Genomic DNA, 10,703 nt, shown 5'->3' on the forward strand with positions numbered 1-10,703 from the left:
AATAGGACATTGACAACGTCTTCGACTTGAACTACGAGCCGGGCAGATGATGTTTTGCCCCTGCGGCCAGAAGCTGCCACACAGCAGACAGCGCAGACATCTTCGTCGGGCATTGTCAGTTGCTCAAGTTGTTGCTTTTGTTGCTGCTGCTGCAGTTGTCGGCATTTGAAATGCAAAGTTTTGCATACAAATTGAAATAAATTAATGCCCCTGTTCATTTGCCATTTTGTCAGCGTGTCCAAAAGGCGCATTTGACAGTTTGACGGCGCATTTCAAGAGCTTCGACAAAATGCTGAAAACGAACTAGAAAAAAAAAAAAACAATTAAAATTCACAGTGAATAGCTAAAATTCAAATATTTGTCTAAACAGCCGATTTTTCAAAAGACCTGAATTATGGCGAATTATATTGAATTCAGCAGGAAAAATGTACTTTAAAAACTTTCTCAATGGAAGAAAAAGCTTTGTCAAAAATATATTCAAGACAAATTAGAAAACTATATTCTACTTCATGTAGACTCTCCAGAATATACAGTCCATATGGTAAATCTTTTTTGTTGTCAAAGCTATATTCTGATATGCTGAGTTCTCTTAGGCGAGGGATGAAGGCAAATTCTTTAAATAATAATATTAAATTAAAGCTAGCTCCATTGCTTGACCAAAACGTATGTTTGCGAGAAAACCAATTGGAAAATCATTTTAATTAGGAGATCCGGTTGTGTTTATCGTTTGATGTTCTCAATTTCATTAATTTCCTACGCCCGAAAGTCGAATGCATTTCCGTGCGATTTGGCTGTACGTTGACCAGCAGCAGCAGCGGCCATTGAACTGCGTCCGTTTAAAAACAAACACCAAAATCAACAACAACAACAACAACAGTAACAGGGACAGCAACTGCTTTAAGCTCACCGTGGACAGGTGCAAGCGTCAGGGCAGGTGCAATTTTTGGCGACAGACCGACAGACAGACAGACAGACTGACAGACAGACAACAACAAGAGGAGGCGCTAACTGGTCCAAACAGACGGCGGCAAACGAAAAATTCAATTCAAGCATTGAGCATGGGGCAAGGGGCGTGGGGCACGCTGCAGAGTGCTGCAGCATGGAGCTGGGATTGGAGAGACGCATTTAAATGGCAAGCGAGGGGGTTGCGAGTCAATGCCGAGAGACACTCGCTAAATATTTAATAATGAAACGCATCATCTGCCAGGAGTAGATGCCAGACACTAGACACCAGACGGCAGCCAGCAGCCAACAGACGGGCGGCAGGACAATGACGCAGTGCTCTGGTCGCCGGAGTTGGCTACAAAATCTGTTGACGGAATTGTTCACTTTCGACATGATGCGCTATTGGGTTGGGTTAGGCTGGTTGGAGGAGAAGAAGAAGGGGAGGGGGGGCTCGCCCGGCTTAACGATTTGTTTTGTTTTCGCGTCTGCCGCTCGTGAATTTGCAATGTCAATGACGCCGTCGTCGTCGACGTCGACGTCGTCTGCTCTCATAAAAATCAACCCTCAGCCAAATAAATCGCAATAAAAGCGCGCGCTAACGGTGGGCGTGGCATGGCCGAAGGTTGGTCTGCAAAGATGGGGAGCGAGAGTGTAGGGGAGGTGGGCTACTCGAACTGGCCGTGTGTAGATCATTGTCCTTGACGGAAAGTTCATTCACACCAAGTGCCGGCAAAAACCAAAACCAAAGCCATTCGAATTGCCGATTTTAATATTGGGCGAGCGTGAGTAACCCTCTGCTCTGCTCGCTGTGTGAGTAACCCGCTGCCGCTGCCGCTGCCGCTGCCGTCGTCGACGTCGACGCTGGCAGCAACGTCTGTCTGTCTGGTGGTGTAACCGACCTAGGACTTGCCATGTGGTATTGTCTGCTTCTGCTCTTGTTATTGTTGTTGCCGCCGTTCCCTGTTGCTGCTGCTGCTGCTGTTGCTGCTGTTGCTTCGTCTGCATTTGGCGGGAAAAACGTTGGACGCGTCATCGTCGGTGGTGGGCAGAACGACAACAGAATTTATATAGCCAAAACAGAACATAAAATATGCCCAGACAGCAGACCGGGAGCACAACCAGGCGCTGAGAGCGTCAGGGTGAGGGTGAGAGTGAGTCGAACTGAACTGCGGATTGGGCCAGTCTGTCTCGCTGTCTGCCCGTCCCTCCGTCCGTCTCTTCCTCTCTCTGTCTCTTTGTCTGTCTGGCGGTCTAACCAAGCGCAGCGCTCGAGGCGCAAAATGCAAAAAACCAGAACGTCGTTGAACAGGGGAACAGCAACGGGCACAGGAAACTGAACCCGAATCCAAATCCAAAACCCGAAACGACAACAACACAATCAAACTGCGAGTGTGTGCGAGTGTATGTGCGTGTGTGCGTGTGTGTGTGTGCGTGTGTAGTTTATACAAAAGCGAAACGAAACGAGCGACGATTCTAAACTGTGGCAACATCACATTACGTGCAATAATGAGGGGGAATTTTTCATGTCTGTTGCGAGATGCAAGGTGAACATGGCCAGGGGCAGGGGGAGAGGAGACACAGAGAGGGCACGTTGAGGGGGGGGGGGGGGGGGGGTCATGAAACATGGACTGACTGGCTATGCCTATGGATTGACGCTCGGCTTGCTCGTAAACTGATATTGAGGTCGACGACTGCTAATTTGTGGATGCGTCGTCGATTCAAGTAGAAGAAAAAGAAGAAGCAGTAGCCAGAAGAAGAGGAAGCAGCCAGAAGAATGGGAAGAAGCATGTGTATGTGTGTGTGGAGAAGCCGCAACAACGTCAACATGTGAACGCCCAGAGGGAGCACGAGGTACAGTTTTGAGGCGTGTCAACTATACTGAAAAACTGAACTGAACTGAAAAGCTGACTAAATTGAAATTCGAATTTCGAAATATTGTATTCAAAATATGAAAGAAGAATCAAATGGAGGGGAAATGCGATGTAACCCAACAAGATCAGTTTTAAGTGAAAGCGACGAAAGGGAAATTAAATTAATTTATTAAAAGAAATATTCCAAAAATATTCAAAAAATATATATAATTTGTTGCTTAAAAATTTCTCAGATATCCGCTGTAGAAGTATAAATATCTATATGAGAATTTTATAATAACTTTGACATTTTTATCAAAAATATATGTATGGTTATTATCATTATAATATATCATTATTATTAATATTTTAATCTACTTTTGCCTCATTATAAAGCCGTCTTCTTACTATTATTATACTTTATTTTAGAAAATTTTGTATATATTTTTATGAGGTTTTCTTATAAAGCCTTAAGTGAGAATAGCTCCCAACAAATATTTAATATTTATGCTTTCTTATGTCAATTCCTTTCCGCTTCCTTTAAGAATTTCTTTACAAAACATGAATACGTCAAAAATCATAATTCAAGTCTCGCAATTGAATTTATACATATATTTTTTTAAGATCATATTTTAATTAAAATTTTGTTAATGTCACAAAACAATGCGTCAACTGCCCGTTAGGATGTGACATAATAAAATATGAAGAAAGCCAAAAAGAAAACCACAAAAACAATAACAAACGTAAATTTCCATATTAATATCACATTTCCAGAGTGGTGGGCACTTCGTTGCCTGTCCGTAATTTATGGGGTCGACACTCCAAGTGTCTCGGTCTACCCTAGCTCTCTCTCCCGCTATCCCACTCTCTTGTCTCTGTCTCTCGCGTATGCTCGGGCTGGGCAATTAAAAGCGTTTCGCAAGAAAATTTGAATTGAATGAACTGCGCCTTACGCACCAGGAAGTCCTTGCCAAAGCAGGTCTAGCAGCGAGTCCTTAAGCATAGGCATAGACCAGGACAACGCCAGACGCCAGACAAGGGCCACAAAAGCTCGCACATGGCCTGCGCTCACTGGGGCTTGGATTCGGGTTTGGGTTTGAGTTTGAGTTTGGGTTTGGGTTTGGAATTGGGTTTGGCCCTCGCTCTGGTGGTGGTTGCTTCAGGCGCTGCGCTCTATTGCCCTGATCCCTGCTCGTCGCGCCGCCAGACGATACCCACAACCTAAAAGGCGGCCAACGCACCAAATACGACTACGAAATGCGAAATGCGAGGACTTGAAAAGTGCGTTGATATTTTGTGCGTGGCCAGGAAGCGTAAGCGACAACAGCGTGTCGAGGTCCTGAAGCTGAGACGCAATTGGACTGAAGGGCGGGCTCACAGCCAGACACACAGACAGACGGAAAGACAGACATATGAGCGTGTACTGGCTTTTGCCTTAATGTTACACCGAAAGAAAAAACAATCTTGGAGAAAACTGCTTGTTATTCATTAACTAAGCTCTAAGGAGCTATCGTTTTTTTTTTTTTGTTAAAATTTTTAATACAAATTATGTTTTATTTAATTAATTTCCTCTTGCCGTACCGCATTTGGCTGCTACATTTGATATCTTTTAATATTTTCTCTCAGTGCATTTGCAACAATGGGCGCCAGTGAGTTTAACGAACTTTAAGCGCTTCCTGCCTGGCTGTTAAGGACCCCTTACCCTTACCCCTACTCTTACCCTGCCCCTGTCGCTGCCCCGCCCACGAGCAACCCTGGTCAGCTTTTATTTCACATTTTCTGGCGATTCAGCCTCATAAGCAATTTGCCAGCGTCCAGTTTCGGTTTCATTTCGACTTGGACACGTAACGAGCACATCCTGGGCCCAGCCACATACATACACTCGCACACACACACACACACACCCGTATGGGCACCGTTATTGGCCACCCCTTACCCCCCCGCCCAATAGCTGCTCGCTTTTTTTTTCCATTCTTTTGCCGTCTGCCTTACGTGATGTAACAATGCGGTAGGTTGGGAATTGCGGCGACTGCTCAGCGTCTCTCCTGCCAGCTAAATAAATTTGCAAATAATTTACTTGTGCCTTCTCTGTCTGTCTGTCTGTCTGTCTGGGCAACACTCCTGGCGGCGGCTGCTCCTGCTGCCGCTCCTGCTGCGCCTGCTGCTGTTGCTGCTCCTGGCGCAGTCCTTGCTCGGGCAGCTTCTGTTGCCGCTTTCCGCTTTTGCGGGGCGAACGTCTCCAGACGTTTCCCAGCGATCAAGGTCAATGTGCGTGCTGTGTCAGTAACCTTTGGCCATTGTCGCCTCCGCTTCAACTCCCCAGACCTGGCACACACCCCTCGATCTGCACGCACCCCTGCACCCCTGCCCCCGAGCCACCCTGCCCGCCTTGCAGCCCCTGTCGTTTATATTATATTTGGGTTTGTACTTATATGTGTTTTTTTCTTCATGTTTTTTTTTTTTTGCCTTTCTTGCTCGCATTTTGCGCTGCGTCGTCTGGAGGACACAAAAAAAAAAAAGACCGGAGAAAAAAATTATATATATTATTCGAACAGATGTGCAAAATGTTGGAAAGTGGCCTGCGACTTCGTCTTGTTACAGACTCCGCCTGCCCCGGCTGTCCAAGTCCCAGCCTGGTCGTTCACGTTTCCATTGTTGTGCTGAAATTGTTGTTGTCGTTGCTGCTGTTGACTCTCGAGCCAAAAGGCATTTGATTTGCCATAATCGCATATTAGTCGTTTGGCCAACGTTATGTATTTACTTTATGTGTCTGTTCTGGCCCACGTAATGGCCATTCCATTGCTTTTTGTTGCTGCTTCTGTTGCTCTGGCTGTGGCTCTGGCTGTGGCTCTGGCTGTGGCTGTTGCTGTAGGCCCAAAAATTGAAAGCTGGCTTATCACAAATCAGCTATCAACTCGCTCATATGCCAGCTGCGCCAGGAGGCGGCGGCGGCGTTGGGCTTGAGACGATCAAATGGCCCATCAATTGAACAATTTGTAACTGAGTTAAAATGAGCTGAAAAAGTCAGCACGTTGCAGATACTTTCGCCAAAAGAAGAAGATGCTTTGAGCTGGTAGCTTGAGAAAAGATACTTTAAAAATGGAGATACTTGATGTCGTTATTTTAAGAAATATATATATAGATACATAATACCTTGGGAAGATATGCTTTGAATATATACTTTAAGGCAGCTAAACGCAGCTTATACACATTCTCTGCTGAAAAGATACTTTGACACACAGAAGATACTTTGGGAAGATGCTTTTTGAAGATACTTTTAGGAAGGTATTTTAGAGGTAACCTCAAGATAATTTGATCTTTTGAGATACTTTTAATAAGTGATTTTACTAAATTTTACCTAAGTCAGCTGAGCAAGCTACCTGTAGATATATTTTAATCTGTAAGTAACACATTTGGTAACAAAATTGCCAGCTAGTTGTGTGCTGCCATAACTCATAAGGGATCGTTGGCCCCTTTATCGCCTATCTATCACTCTTCCCGATGCAAATGCAAACTTTTGGGCTAATTACCGTCCTGACTGCTGCACAGTTCGCACTTGCCAACCCCGACCCCTTGGCTGACAAATAGTTTGAATAATTACGCTGCCAACTAGTTCAGTCAGCCAGGCAGTCGGCTGGTGGTTACATGCAGTACCTACCCCATTTTTGGCCAGCATATTACAGTCAATATATCATTCATTATCCGCCATGAAAAATTAGCAATCGCATTTTGTCTGCCACTCGCTCGTTTAAATGCAAAAAATAATTTTGAAGAAAGTTTTATCAGTTTGCTGGCAGCCAAGTGGAACCCAGGCAGGGGCCGGGGGCTGGGGCTGGGCCAGGCAACTGGTGCAGCCAAGTGTCCAAGAAATGTGCAACAAGAAGACACAGCTAGACGAGGACGAGGCCAGGACCAACTTTTAAGTTGCCGTTGCGACGGTTGGGCGCATAAAAATTAGGTAATAATGATGGCCATAAAATATGATTTGGACAGGGTGGCAGCAGCAGCAGCAGCAGCAGCAACAGCAGGAGGAGCAGGAGGAGCTGCTAAGTAGTCCAAGGAGCAGCTAGTCAGCGTCAAAAGTTTTCTAATAAAATCAGACACACCGAGAGGTCAAGCCGATGCCAACATCGATCATCTGGCAGCAGCAAAAGAAATAACACGTGAGAGTGCGCTAGTCGGGCATGCCAATCGAGCAGATACCCTAAACAAGAACAAGATGTTCCTCTCAATAGTTGTAGACAAAGCATTCTTGATTAGCTTCGGAACTTAAAGTGCGATCTTTATAAAGTTTAGAAGGATTCAATATGCGATACAAAAGTTTTAATACACCAAAGCGTACAGCTCTAGCTTTCAGTTATGATATTCTTCTTTAATTTTAAGGGGATCTACTTGTTTCTAAGATCCACTCGCTCACGCCGACGGACAAGTCTAGAAGAGCTCAGCTCCTTGTCCTGATTAGGAATAGTTTTATAAGAATATATATACTCTATGGAGCCGAAGCAGCATCTTCTGTCTTTGCACATAAACAACATACCCTTATTAGCCATTATTCAAGGGGTTCAGGATATTGAAACTAGAGAGCGAAATGTGTGACAAAGCTGCCAAAATGAATTTAACAAGTTGAGGTCTTCTTGGTAATTAACTGAAGATGTGCGACAGCAACAACTCAAGCACCAGACACACATCCAACGCCAGCTCCAGCTCCAGCTCCAGCTGTTGCCTGAACTGCAGCAGGACTCATTTCTGGAGTATAATTCATAATTATTGCAATGCGGCAAATCGGTTTGAAAGCCTTACGTCCTCTGTTGTCACCATAAAATTGACAAATGTGTCTGTAAACTTGGCTAATAAAGGCCCATGGACCAGGCCAACACAGGCCAGGCCAGGCCAGGCCAGGCTCCTGTCGCGCGTCCTGTCATCGATGCGACTGTCTCTCAACTCAGTTTAACTCACCTCACTAGCAATTAGAATTTTTAGACGCCCCGCCCACCGAGTGAGATTGACATATTTATTTATGGCAGCCTGGAAAGGCCAAGAGTTCTTTTTGGACTCAAACAAACAAAAGAGGACGCATTCGAGTAGCCGCAACAAGGACGAGATTTATTGTAGTCGAACAAAAAAACAAGTTAATGAAAATTTGATGATGGCATTTGATAAACACAAAAGCGCCATATATCAACAACTTTCTGACTCGAGCTGGCGGTCATTGCCATCGCCGGATTATTAGAAAGCTTAGACCAAATAGACCTCCCCCCCACCCTACCTTCGCCCCATCGTCAGCGTGACCCCCCACCACTGAAACGCTTCGCACATTTAGATTTTAATGGGTTTTGCGCTGGGCAGCTCAAGAATTATGACAATGCGGCGAGATATTATCGCTAATCAAGACTACTTGAGAGTTCAGTTAACCGAGACCAATGTAGATCTCTCTCTGTGTGTGTTTGAGTGTTAGCCATAAAGCGCTGGCCAGCAGCAAGCACCAAGTAATTTATGGTTAGTATAAGTGCAGGCAAATGACGAAGACGACAACGGCGAGGACAAGAACGAGCATGAGTAGGAGTAGGAGTAGCAGTAGGAGTAGTAGGACGAGGCGGGTCACACTGAAACGACTGCTGAATATTAATATGAATCATGTGTGTGTGTGTGTGTAGTATTAGTAGTAAACGAGCATATAATAGCTTTAAGTCGAGGCTAATGCATTTGACCATAAAATTATATTTGATATTCAGATAAACAATATTGGCATATGCATCATTTTCGGTACTAACAAACTTGTGAAGTACTAAGATTTCGTAGAGTTGAACTTCAGCAAGTTTTTTGGGCTATTTAAATATATTAGTTCTAGGTACGTTTGCGTTTGCGTTTTCAAATTCTGTAAGTCCCGATAAAGCCCATTGACAGGGTCTTTCCTCATTAAACTAGTCCCCATCAACCCATTATATTCGCTAGACAACTATCCACTAACCAGATCTGCAGCTAGAAGCTAGAATAATATGATTGAAAGTACTTCCAGAGTCCTTTTACTTGTCTTAACTAAACAGGACTTCGGCGAGAAATTTCCTACATCCACATTGTCAGAATGAACGAATCATTGAGGTTCACCTTCCCTTATTTGCTTTTTAATACAACCTTGTCGGCAAAATATTTGAAATTAAAAAAAGTACATGACAAAGATTGTCCTGCAGAGTAATTCCTTCATTTGTTATTACCAAGAAGTGCCTAAGCTATCTGAAGTGATGCTCATTAATTTAAGGACAGATTCCTTTTAGTTGCTTAGCTGAGTATTTTTTCAGGAAATTTTCGAAATGTATCATTGATAAATTGTGCGATATCGATGAAGAGAGTGTGAGAGAGGGAGAGAGAGAGAAATGCGAGATGCAGGGACATTAATTTGAAAGATTAAATAGACCGGGTCCAAGTAGAACACACTTTTGAAATGACCGACGCAGTTCCAGGAACAAGCACAGGTCGGTCAAGCAGCGAGGGTGAGAGAGTGAAAGATTCCCACACACAGACGCAAAAAAGGACATGCCAGGGACAAGGTTCTGGGGCCTGGCTTTCGGTCAGGGCGTTAATGTGCGAAGTGCGTCTGAATGAATTTCAGCAGAAATGTGCTGGCTGCCGAAGCTGTTGGTGTTCCTATATCTGTAGCTGTATCTGCATTTGAATTTGTATCTGTATCTGTATCTGCGTCTTTAGCTGTGTTTGCATCTGTAGTTGTGTCTCGCATCTATTGAATGCGTCCGTAGGTAGGCAGAGCGCAACTCGTTTCGCAAGGCGCATAGAAAGGATAAAGGTAAATCACCTTTTGTTTGTTGCCCTCGAAATGACCGAGTTCATTGTCAAGTTCAGGTAACGTCTGCTCAACTCTGTCAGTGTGTGAGTGTGAGTGTGTGCCAGTCTGTGAATTTGTTGCGCTTGCGTCAAATTTGCTACTCAACCAGCAGCAGCAGCAGCAGGCAGCAGAAGCCTGAAGCTCGGCCTGCAGCTGAAGTGTGGCCATGTCTGCGGCTTTGGGTTTAGTTTTTGGTTCTGCTCAATTTTGTTGTTGGACTCTCTGTCGCTGTCGCTGTCCTCTGTGCTCTGTCTTGGGCTCCGGTTCCAAAAGGATGCTCCATAAAACAAAAAGCTATGCGAAAGTGACATTTATGTGTTTTTAATTCCTTTGGCGTGTGTATCCGTGTGTGTGTGTGTGTGTGTTTGTGTTGTTGGCTTTCGGGCTCTTGTTATGCCATTCTAAGGAATTTGCTGGCTTTCGTCTGAATTTACCTTGCAACAGCGCATTGACCTGCAGCCGAGCGAGGCGTGATGCTGCCTCAAGTGGGTACCCAAAAAAAAAAATAAAAAACAAACAACTAACAAACAACAACAGATACCAACAACAACACAAACGGGAAAATAGTTTACTGTTTTGCCATCAAACCAGCAAAAATTGCAGCCTTTGAAAATCTTTTTATTTCATAACTTAAATTGATTCTGTTGTCAGCTCGAGTAAAGCGCTTTAAATTTTGAGTGTGCCAAGCTTTTGATTGATACGAGTTCAAGTATTGAATATTGGGCATTATCTATTGCTATGTCAACAACGCTTTAAATGAAGCAATAGGAGTTTCAGCAATTTAATATATTAATATTTCGCACAAGCAACAGCAATTATGGCGATTGGAATTTATGTAAATTCATTTAAAATCCTTGCGCGATTTAATTGGAAAAAACTATTGTTCATTTTGTATAGAATGTTACAGTGTTTTATATATGGATATTTTATAGATATTATAGATAGATATTTTATAGATATATGCCAATGTATATATAGTCTGGGTTGTCCAATTTATATGCTGCTTTACTTTGAATTTACAAAAATCGGTCTACCAAGAAAGTAATGAATGTTGTGTCAAGAACATCCCA

Source organism: Drosophila virilis, chromosome 3 (assembly GCF_030788295.1).
Source record: "Drosophila virilis strain 15010-1051.87 chromosome 3, Dvir_AGI_RSII-ME, whole genome shotgun sequence".
NCBI classification, from domain to species: domain Eukaryota; kingdom Metazoa; phylum Arthropoda; class Insecta; order Diptera; family Drosophilidae; genus Drosophila; species Drosophila virilis.